The 11,729-nt window shown below is 44.8% G+C and overlaps 1 protein-coding gene across 9 annotated transcripts in view; it reads right to left on the bottom strand.

Annotated features, from left to right (window-relative positions):
- The window catches only part of FUT10 (fucosyltransferase 10), a 100,223-nt gene extending 95,058 nt beyond the window's left edge, over positions 1 to 5,165 (bottom strand). For 5 of the 9 annotated variants that reach the window (XR_010141086.1, XM_054561415.2, XM_054561414.2 and 2 more), the window contains exons 1-2: positions 4,530 to 5,161; positions 2,654 to 3,017 (exon numbers count right to left, since the gene is read on the bottom strand). The gene's annotated coding sequence lies outside the window, so the exon portion shown is untranslated. Of the gene's footprint in view, positions 1 to 2,653; positions 3,018 to 4,529 lie in introns of all 9 variants that reach the window. The other 4 variants (XR_010141087.1, XM_063726604.1, XM_063726605.1 and 1 more) reach the window with 2 other exon arrangements.
- Between the last annotated feature and the right edge of the window lie 6,564 nt (positions 5,166 to 11,729).

Here is an 11,729-nt window from a genome sequence, read left to right on the forward strand (position 1 = left end):
ATATAAATCTCCTAACGTCCCTTAAATGGTGACTGTCCTGGGAAAGACATGTGATAGGCTGAGGAGATGCCTAAAGGCCTTTGGACAACTCTTCAGGCACTTTTAAGTACCTCCTTTCAACTAGACCTCAATACTCCTCATTCATTTCTGCCTGATTACTCCAAAGGGCCCAACAACTGGTGTTCTTCCCAGTGGTGACCCTTTTGCATTCTTCATGCAGCCATAAAGAGATGTCCCTAGAGTGCTGATTGGATATCTCTCCTGATTAAAATCCTTCAATGGCTGCCCAAAGACCTCAAGATAAAAATAAAACTGTTAGCTTAGAAAACAGGGAGCTTTGGGAAGACTCCTTTGCCCATTTCTGTTCTGGTAATTGGGAGTCAACTGGGTTAATAAGCTAGAGGTAATACCATGGAAAGTTTTTAGAAGAAATGTATCTAATTATCAAATTTAAAGTATTCACAGTAAAGTGCCATTTATCAATGTGAGGCCGGATGCAGTGGTGCATGCCTGTAATCCCAGCATTTTGGGAGGCCAAGGAGGGTGGATTTCTTGAGGCCAGGAGTTGGAGACAAGCCTGGCCAACATGGCAAAACCCCGTCTCTACTAAAAATACAAAAATTAGCTGGGTGTGGTGGTGCATGCCTATAGTCCCAGCTACTGGGGAGGCTGAGGCAGGAGAATGGTATGAACCCGGGAGGCAGAGTTTGCAATGAGCCGAGATCGCGCCACTGCACTCCAGCCTGGGCTACAGAGCAAGACTCTGTCTCAAAAAAAACAAAAACAAAAACAAAAACAAAAATTTGTGTTAATGTGTTCCTCACTCATTTTCAGTGAACTTCATATTTTGCTGAGCATTTATTTTTATATAAAGCATGCTTTGGATTGTAGATTTCTATGTGGGAAAGTCATCCTCTTCGTACTACACAAATTTCAGGAGAGACCAACAGAGAACAGTAAGGGAGAAAGGCACACTGGCAGTCATGTGAATCAAGACTGGTGATTAATGGGGAAAGAGAAGGTGTAGCCAGAACACCTCTGCACTTCTATTGCAGAAATGAAGTCAATGTCATTCCTCAATCCTTAAATTCCAGACATATACTAAAGTGCTTAAATTATGCAGTGTTAATAATACAACCTCACAAGAATGAGTATTCAGTGGATCTATTCGATGTAGAAACTAAAAACAAATCCAAAAGACAGACAGCCAGATAAACAGACAGACTGATACAATGCCTCAATTAGAAACACAGATTTTTTACTTTTTTTTTTTTTTTTTTTTTTGAGATGTAGTCTCACTCTGTCGCCAGGCTGGAGTGTACTGGCGCTCACCACAATCTCCACCTCCCAGGTTCAGGCGATTCTCCTGCCTCAGCCTCCCAACCAAGTAGCTGGGATTACAGGTGTGCACCACCACACCCAGCTAATTTTGTATTTTTAGTAGATATAGGGTTTCATGATGTTGGTCAGAATAGTCTTGACCTCCTGACCTCATGATCCACCTGCCTCAGCCTCCCAAAGTGCTAGGATTACAGGTGTGAGCCATGGTGCCCGGCAAGAAGCACAGATTTTTTAAATGGAAAGCTTGGTGTCGTGGCTCATGCCTGTAATCTCAGCACTTTGAGACGCCAAGGTGGGTGGATCACTTGAGCCCAGGAGTTCAAGACCAGCCTAGGCAACACAGCAAGAACCCATCCCCACAAAAAAAAAAAAAAAAAAAACAAAAAAACAGTTAGTTGGGCATGCTGGTGTGCACCTGCAGTAGTAGTCCCAGCTACCAGAAGGCTGAGCAGGAGGATCCCTTGAGCCCTGGAGGTCAAGGCTGCAGTGAGCTGTGATCGTGCCACTGCACTCCAGCCTGGGTAGCAGAGCTAGACCCCGTCTCAAAAATAAATAAAAATTAAAAGTGGGGTGGCAGCACAAGACTATTAAGTTTATGTGTCACAGTAAGAACTAAGTCAATTCTTCAAGAGCAGGGATTCTTTTTCATCTTTGTTTTTCCTATGAGGTGTTATTAGTAACTATTAGTAACTATTCTTCCTCCAAGTAGGGCTTATAGGTTACTTTGTGGCAATTTCCTACCCTACAGGATACCCGAATTAAAATCCTTCATCTCTAGAAAAAAATATAAATTAATAAATATTGAATAACTGCAGACTAGAAAAAACAAATAAAATCCCTGATCTGCTTTTATCATTTATATAATCATGAACGAGGAGCTGGTTCAGTAACACTGACAAAATGTAGCTAATATTTCACATGACTAAAGACAAATCCCTGAGGATCTTGAGGTTCCATCCCAAAACTAAGCTCTCTCATCCCATAAATTATATCCAGGAGTAAAAACTCTCCATAAAAGATTAATCAAGAGACAGTAATCCAGACAACTTGAGTCATCACAAAGTAAGATTTCTGGAAATATATTTTTTTAATTGTATATAACAGGTTTGGGATTACTTTATCTTCATTTTCCTTGTTGGTAATTCTGTATAATCTTTTGAAAACTCTAATTTCATTATCAAAGAAAAAAATCTGAAAGACATTTTAAGATAAACTTAACTTTTAAAAAATTTTCAAAAACCCATGTTCAGAAACACTGTAACAAATGTTCATTGTAGAATGCTGGTAATTGAATTAGATATTGAATATCTACCTGAAATTAACTCTTTACATTCCGAAGTTGGTTTTTTTGTTTTTGTTTTTTTGTTGTTGTTGTTGTTGTTTTGTTTTGAGACGGAGTCTTGCTCTGTTGCCCAGGCTGGAGTGCAGTGGCACAATCTTGGCTCACTGCAACTTCCTCCTTCCAAGTTCAAGTGATTCTTCTGTCTCAGCCTCCCAAGTAGCTGGAACTACACGCACACGCCACCACATGCGCCCAGCTAATTTTTGTATTTTTAGTAGAGACGGGGTTTCACCATATTGGCCAGGCTGGTCTCGAACTCCTGATCTCGTGATCCGCCCTCCTCGGTCTCTCAAAGTTCTGGGATTACAGGCATGAGCCACCGCGCCCGGCCGGCCTACATTCCAAAGTTTAAAGCATTTAAATATGGGTTGGAAATGTCTGCCTACTGAACGACATTTGTACATATATAAATAACATTGTTTTTCCAAACTATATTTTTTTACTTCCCGAATTTAACCATAGTTTGGAATTTTTCAAAAATATTGTTTGTAAGATAAAACTTGAAAACTTACTTTTTTTTCTTATTGTAAAAGACAAGCAATAACAACACAGTAAGAATTGAGATCGTGTTTTTAATTCACTGTTACACACTGCCATCTAGCAGGAAGCGAGCAAGAGTTATTACAGCAATTTCAAAATTGGAACAGACCTGAATGATCACCTGAGGCTACCCAATCGCCTCTGGCTTCTCCTTACTCAGAAGAAAGTTTTAAAATGGAGACTATGGTGCTGCTAGATTGGAGGCAGTGAAACTTCAGCGTTCAAAGAGCTGAGCTGCTTATTCAATGAGAGAAAGGCCTCCATTTGAGACTACGGTAGACCAGGGAGAAACCCTGCCCTAATTGTAGTGTGACGTTACTAACAAGCCCCAGATTGGTCGTGAGTTTACTGGGTGTCTCATTGGAAAGAAGGATGTACGAAGGGAATAAAGTCCTGAAAGCCAACTTGCCTTATTCAAAACTGTGGCCAGCCAGAGCTGGATGCATTCCACAAACTAAATTAACAATCCAAGTCATTTCATGCATAAAACACTCTAACCAACTATTACTGCAGGGAGCTGCAGCAGGGAGCACGGGGGCAGGCTGTTGGGGCTGTGGTGTTAGAAAAAGTCATTTTGTGTGACATTTGCTTTATTTTGAAGAATTATTAAAAGATCCCCAGAAAATGTCATAAAATCACAGCAAGATTATTTCTATAGTTTACAAAAAATGAGCTCTGTTGTGAGGGCACTAATCGGTGCAAAATACCTAACACATGGCTTGCAAATGGGATAACCCAGGCCTGCGGTTGCCGGTGCTTTCCTGGGGCATTTTCTCCATTAAATACACCGTATTCTCTGCAACTAGAAAGTCACAGTTGCTAAGACTTCAACACAACATTCCTGCAACAAGTGATTCTCTGGGAAGACCTGGGCGAGAACAAAGCAATTCACGCCCCGCAAAGGCAGATCAGGTTCTGGAATGGACGGCCGCGGGCCTGGGGAGGAGGCCGATCGGGGCAGGCGGGGAGGCGCCGGGACCCCGCGCTCCTCCTGCGTGCTCCAGCGTAGGCTCCGGCCCGGCATCCGCCTCCCGCCTGGTGGATCAGGCTTCAATCTCAGGCAGTGGCTCTGCCTATGCGCCACTAAGTCTCCAAAACAGACTTGGATTATTTTGCACACACCATTCCGTCTCTTACACGCACCCACTGCTCGGCACAGTGAGGGAGTTTCCTTAGGCTGTGACTCCCGGAGGTAGTGTCCCAGCTTCCGTGGGATCAGAAAAGCGTCTTTCCGTGTCTCAGCATCAAGCCCTTACCCCCACCAAGCGACCGCAGAGGCCAGATGAGATGCGGCGCTCGTACTCACCTCGCGCGGAGCAGGGTTCGCCCAACGGACCGCAGCGCAGCTTCCTTTCTCCCTAAGAGCCCCAGCCTGGGCTCCGGGAAGACCCGGAGAGCCGATCAGGAGCGGCGGAGGCGGCCGCGGGGGCGAGCTCGGGGCGCGTTCCGGCGGAGCCAGCCTGGATCCGGGTTTTCACTCGTGCCCTGTTCACAAGCTCGTGGGACCCAGGTTCTAAGAACACTGGGCCGCCCCCTGCTGATGATCCTGGTTCGCAGTCCGCCTGAGGCCACGGCCCTATGGAAAGTTCTCGGGAAGGCTTCGGGGGCCCTCTTCTTCAAGACACGGGAAACTTTCTGCTTCTCCAACTGGACTAGGACTGGAGCGCATTCAAAGTCACCTATTGAGGCCAGGCGTGGCAGCGGCTCACACCTGTAATCCCAGCACTTTGGGAGGCCAAGGCGGGCGGGTCGCTTCAGCCCAGGAGTTCGATACCAGCCTGAGCCACATAGCGGGACCCTGTCGCTACAAAAAATACAAAAATTAGCCGAGTGTGGTGGCCCGTGCCTGTAGTCCCACCTACTGCGAGGCTGAGGTGGGAGGATCTCTTGAGTCCAGGAGGTAGAGGCTGCAGTTAACCGAGATCAAGCCACTGCACTCCAGCCTGGGCAACAGAGCAAGACTGTCTACAAAAACAAATAAAATAAATTTTTAAAAAAAGGTCAAAGTCATTTATTCAAGAAAAAATTGTACTGGTTGCTATGGTGTGAATGTTTGTACCCTGCCCCAAATTCATATGTGAATTTCGTGCCTTTATAGTCTTTATAAATTTACAAATGTACTGTGTCTTTATGAAAGAGACCAGAGAGAGCTTCTGCCATGTGAGGACACAGAGGGTCCCTTGTATGAGGCACAGACGCTAACAGATGAGGAATCTGCCAGTGTGTTGATCTTGGACTTCCCAGCATCCAGACTGGGAGCAGTGGAGTTCTGTTGTTTATGCATTACCCAAACTAAGGTGTGTTGTGATAGTAGCCCAAACGGACTAGACACTGGTAAAGGAAAGCTAATTGACTTCAAGCTACTGAGTTCCAAGTCCAAAAACTCTAAATTATTGTGCCCTAGTCTAGGAGGTAATAAACCTAAGGAGGTAATTCAGCACTTTGGGAGGGCTGGGTCTAGCGCAAGGCAAATGAGGCACTTAGGGCTCAAAATCTGAGGAGGCGCTGACTCTGGGTGTCCTGCAGTCCTGGGTGCACTGCAGAAGCCTGAGAGTGATTTGCTGTTTCAGGCGTGCCTCCCCCTGGTCCCAACCCTGCGGAGCTCCAGTGCCAAGCAACTCAACTTTTCTATAAAAACAGGTTGATAATAATGGTGTCCATGTCTAAAAAACATCAAACACACAGAAAAGATTGATAAATTAGATATGATTAAAAGTAAGAAACTCTATTCATCAAAAGACACCATTAAGAAAAAAAGAAATGGGTGCAGTGGCTCACACCTATAATCTCAGCACTTTGGTAGGCTGAGGCGGGAAGATCACTCAAGCCCAGGAGTTGGAGACCAGCCTGGACAACACAGGGAGACCCCATCTCTAAGAAAAATTTTTAAAAATTAGCCAGGTGGGGTGGTGCACGCCTGTGGTTTCTGCTACTCAGGAGGCTGAGGTGGGAGGATTGCTTGAGCCTGGGAGGTCAAGGCTGCAGTGAGTCAGGATTGTGTCACTGCACTCCAGCCTGGGCAACAGGGTTAGATCCCGTCTCAAGAAAGAAAAAGAATGAAAAATGATCTACAGAATGAGAGAAGGTATTTTTGATATATTTTATCTAACAATGAATTTAGAATATAACAAGAACTCCTAAAAGCAATAAGAAAGAAAAGCAATCAATAAGTACAGCACTTCAACGAAGAGGAATCCAAATAGCCAGGCAGTATGTGAAAAAGATGCTTAATGTTTTCAGTCATTAAAGAAATGCAAATGAACACGATGATGATATATACTACACATCCACTAAAATGGCTACAGGTTTTAAAACTGACAACACAAGGACAAAGCCATGAAGCACATAGAACTATTATGCACTATTGTTGGGGGTGCAGTTGTGACAGCCACTTTAGAAAATCGTCTATTCATGTTTACTAGAGCTGAATATACAAGTTGTGACCCAGAAATTCCTAGGTATAGGCCTAATACACATACCTATATATGAACATCAAAAGGCATGTATACTGGGCCATAAAACACACCTCGGCAGGGCACGGTCGCTTACGCCTGTAATCTGAGCATTTTGGGAGGCCAAGGAGGGCGGATCACCTGAGGTTGGGAGTGTGAGACCAGCCTGACCAACATAGAGAAACCCCGTCTCTACTAAAAATACAAAAAAGTTAGCCAGGCGTGCTGGCAGGCGCCTGTAATCCCAGCTACTCAGGAGGCTGAGGCAGGAGAATCACTTGAACCTGGGAGGCGGAGGTTGCAGTGAGCCAAGATAGCGCCATTGCACTCCAGCCTGGGCAACAAGAGCGAAACTCGATTAAAAAAAAAAAAAAAAAAACCACACACACACCTCAACAAATTTCAAAGAATGGACATCATACAAAGCACGCTATCAGACCACAAAGGAATTAAACCAGAAACCAGTAACTGAACGATAATTAGAAAATCTCCAGATACATGGAGATAAAAACAACACATTTCTATATAGCACATAGATCAAAGAAGAAAACTTGGCCAGGTGTGGTGGCTCACGCCTGTAATTCCAGCACTTTGGGAGGCCAATGTGGGTGGATCACCTGAGGTCAGGAGTTTGAGACCAGCCTGATCAACATGGCGAAACCCTGACTCTACTAAAAATACAAAAATTAGCCAGGTGTGATGGCAGGCACCCACAATCCCAGCTACTCGGGAGGCTGAGGCAAGAGAATCACTTGATCCCGGGATGTGGAGGCTGCAGTGAGCAGAGATCACTGCCACTGCACTCCAGTCTGGGTGACAGAGTGAGACTCCAAAAAAAAAAAAAAAAAGAAAGGAAGGAAAGAAGGAAGGAAGGAAGGAAAGAAAGAAAGAAAAAGAAAGAAAGAGAGAGAGAAAGAAAGAAAAAAAGAAAGAAAGAGAAAGAAAATTAAAATTCAAGGTTGGCTATGTAACTTGTGTTGGCCACAGAATGTAGCAGAAGTGACAGGATGCCATTTCTGGGTCCAGGCCTTAAGTGGCCTTGCATACTTCCATTTATTTTCTTGCCACTCTGTGCAACTGCCATGAAACCAACTTCAGAATAGCCTTCTGGACCATGAGGGATAATGGCTCAGTCACCCCTGTTGCCCCAGTCAATTGCTACCCAACTCTAAGATATGTGAGTGAGGCCATCCTAGACTAATCAGCCTCGAGCCAGTCCACCAGATGACTGCAGATACATGAGCAAGCCCAGGTCAGCAGACTACCCACCTGACTCACAGAAACACAAACATTAATAAATGCTTACTGTTTACGCCACTGAGTTTCAGAGGCATGTGTTATGCAGCAATAGCTAACTGATACAGAAATTGGCATCTATGACTGGATGCAGTGACTCATGCCTGTAATCCCAGCACTTTGGGAGGCTGAGGTGAGCAGATCACGAGGTAAGGAGATGGAGACCATCCTGGCCAACATGGTGAAACCCCATCTCTACTAAAAATACAAAAATTAGCTGGGTGTGGTGGTGCGCGCCTGTAATCCCAGCTACTCGGGAGACTGAGGCAAGAGAATCACTTGAACCCAGGAGGTGGAGATTGCAATGAGCCAAGATCACACCACTGCACTTCAGCCTGGCTACAGAGCAGGACTCCATCTCAAACAAAAAACAAACAAAAAAAGAAATTGCCATCTAGAAATGGGATGCTGTTTAACAAAAGCCTAAAATATGTGGCATTGGTTTAGGGACCAAGTGCTGGGCAACACTGAAAAAGCAAGAAGTATGCTTGTGTTTGACAGACCTGATGCACTTACTGTCTGCTGCCAAGGTTTCCACTACAGATGCAAAAAGAAAAAAAGAAGTGCCATGCTCTCTGTTGGACTGTGGCAGCCAAGATTGAGTAGGGGAAATACAGGGAAAAAACATGGTAATAAAGGGAAAAACATAGACAGATAATTTTTGCAACTCAGAAATAATCTTGTAAATAGTAAAGAGCCTGTTTTACTCCAAAATGAATTTAAAATTTGAGGCTTTTCTTAAGGTGCTAAGAAAACTGCTATAGCAAACTGGAAAAATGATGACATGTTAGGTAGCAGCAAAATAGTTGGTAAAACTATTACCTGTAACAACTCACAAGATATAAAACATACTTAATTTGTATGCCTTGATAAAATGATTTCCAGGCAGAATGCTAAATGTGTTAGTTGGTGTCTTTTAGCTGCATATTGTAAGGACGGCCAGAAAGAAATAAGAGAAATAAGGGGAAAGGGCTTCTGTACTGAATTTAGAGGAACTATCAAGAGATTAAAATTGAGCAGATTGGAAAAAAAATCCTGTTCTTACCTCCAGCCTCCCCAGCCAGTAAAAGATCCTCAAGATGAGGCTGGAAGATCTTTTGTTAAGACCTTTAAAAGAGTTAAGTTGGTACTAATGGATCTTTTCAGTTAAACAAAAGAGCCAGTAAGAATCATAAAAATGTCTTCTCTTAGCTGCCGGTTACAGTCGAAGTAATCTCAATTAAGTCTGGAAAGAAGTTTGTCTGAAAAAAAAAAATGATGTATATAGCTTTTGACCAGCGGAGTAGACTGAAATCAGACTCAACATAGAAAGTTCACAAAGTTTCAAAAGTTTTACATAGCGAACATGTTTTGACCAGGCACAGTGGCTCACGCCTGTAATCCCAGCACTTTAGGAGGCCAAAATGGGCGGGTTGCTTGAGGTCAGGAGTTCGAGACCAGCCTGGCCAACATGGTGAAACCCCGCCTCTACAAAAATACAAAAATTAGCCGGGTGTGGTGGCACACACTCGTAATCCCAGCTACTTGGGAGACTGAGGCATGAGAATTGCTTGAACCCGGGAGGCGGAGGTTGCAGTGAGCCAAGATTGCACCACTGCAGTCCAGCCTGGGTGACAGAGTGAGACCCTGTCTCAAAAAAAAAAAAAAAAAAAAAAAAAAAAGGTTTCTGAGGCCCCAAGTTTCTGTGGGCCAGATACAGACTTAGAAGGGCACTCAGCTGCCAACAGGAGTCATTTCTTCCTAAGAATCCACAAAGCATAATGGAAAAGAAAGGTGCTTCAGAGAATCAATCCAAAAGCTTTGGTGAACAAGGTGTCAGGGAGCCATTCCTAGAAAGCAAAACTGGGCTCTAATCATAGAATGTTCCCTGCCCCTGGAGGAGAGGGACCTGACAACATTTGCTGGGTGGAATTTCAGTATTGCATGGAGCAGTGACTGCTGTGTGCTTACCGCTGGGTACTAACAACTCTAATTGAATGTCTAGTGAGCAAATGAAAATCAGCGCGTTCAGGCTGGGCATGGTGGCTTACGCCTATAATCCTGGCACTTTCAGAGGTTGAGGCCAGAGGACTGTTTGAGCCCAGGAGTTTGAGACCAGCCTGGGCCACATAGCAAGACCCTGTCTCTACAGAAAATTTTAAAAATTAACTGGGCATCGTGCTACCCACCTGTAGTCCCAGCTACTCAGAAGGCTGAGGCAGGAGGATCGCTTGAGCCCAGGAGTTTGAGGCTGCGGTGAGCTATGATTGCATCCTCCAGCCTGGGAAACAGAACAAGATCCTGTCTTTAAAAAAATAAAGTGGCCGGGCGCAGTGGCTCACGCCTGTAATCCCAGCACTTTGGGAGGCCGAAGCGGGCGGATCACGAGGTCAGGAGATCGAGACCATCCTGGCTAAGACAGTGAAACCCTGTCTCTACTAAAAATACAAATAAAAATTAGCCGGGCGTTGTGGCGGGCGCCTGTAGTCCCAGCTACTCGGGAGGCTGAGGCAGGAGAATGGCGTGAGCCCGGGAGGCGGAGCTTGCAGTGAGCCAAGATCGCGCCACGGCACTCCAGCCTAGGCAACAAAGTGAGACTCCCTCTCAAGAAAAAAATAAAAAATAAAAAATAAAATAAAGTAACATGTCCAAAATTCAACTCTCACCACCTGTAAAATCTGCTCCTCCAGTTGGGCACGGTGGCTTACGCCTATAAACTCAGCACTCTGGGAGGCCAAGGTGGGAGGATCACTTGAAGTCAGGAGTTCGAGATCAGCCTGGCCAACATGGCAAAAACCCATCTCTACTAAAAAATTAAAAAATTACCCAGGCATAGTGGTGCATGCCTGTAGTCCCAGCTACTCGGGAGGCTGAGGCAGGAGAATCACTTGAACCAGGAGGGAGATGGAGATTGCAGTGAGCTGAGATAGCGCCGCCGCACTCCACCCTGGGTGACAGAGTAAGACTCTGTCTCAAAAAAAAAAAAGAAAAAGAAAAGAAACAAGTAAAGAGGGAGCCTGGTGACCTTCTATAGGCAGCTTCAGTTCTTGCATTCCCCTGTTTCTAAGAGGGTACAAACTGTTTCAGAGCATTGCTTCTCAAATACAAGTTCTTGCACTGCTAATGTGTCTGGCACTATCTAACATGTGAATCATCTGGGAGCTCTACTCCTTGAGTTTCTGACACAGCAGTTCTGATGTTATCAATGAAATCTGTATTATTAATCAGTTCACAATTTGCTTCTGATGTTTGAACATAACCAAGTTTGAAAGTCATTCCTCTAGATTGTTTCCTCATCACCTCTTTCCTATTTCCCCCCTTTTTTTTTTAGATGGGAGTCTTGCTCTGTCACCCAGGCTGGAGTGCAGTGGCGCAATCTCGGCTCACAGCAACCTCCACCTCGCAGGTTCAAGCAATTCTCCTGTCTCAGCCTCACAAGTAGCTGGGATTACGGGTGCCCACCAACACGCCCGACCAATTTTTGTATTTTTAGTAGACACGGGGTTTCACCATGTTGGCCAGGCTGGCCTCAAACTCCTGACCTCAAGTGATCTGCCCGCCTCGGCCTCCCAAAGTGCTGGGATTACAGACATGAGCCACCGCACCCGGCCAAATATTTCCCTTCTAACATGGAATGAAAAGATAGATGAAGTAGATAAAGGAGGGAAGATGTGGTATGTAAAATGCTAGTTTACTTTTTTCCACATCCTGGTCTATGTTCTGTGATAAACATACAGTCATCTAATGAACAAAGAATCACAAATATGCTCTACCCCAGG

The sequence above is a fragment of the Pongo abelii genome, chromosome 7, assembly GCF_028885655.2.
Source record: "Pongo abelii isolate AG06213 chromosome 7, NHGRI_mPonAbe1-v2.0_pri, whole genome shotgun sequence".
Taxonomy (NCBI): Eukaryota; Metazoa; Chordata; class Mammalia; order Primates; family Hominidae; genus Pongo; species Pongo abelii.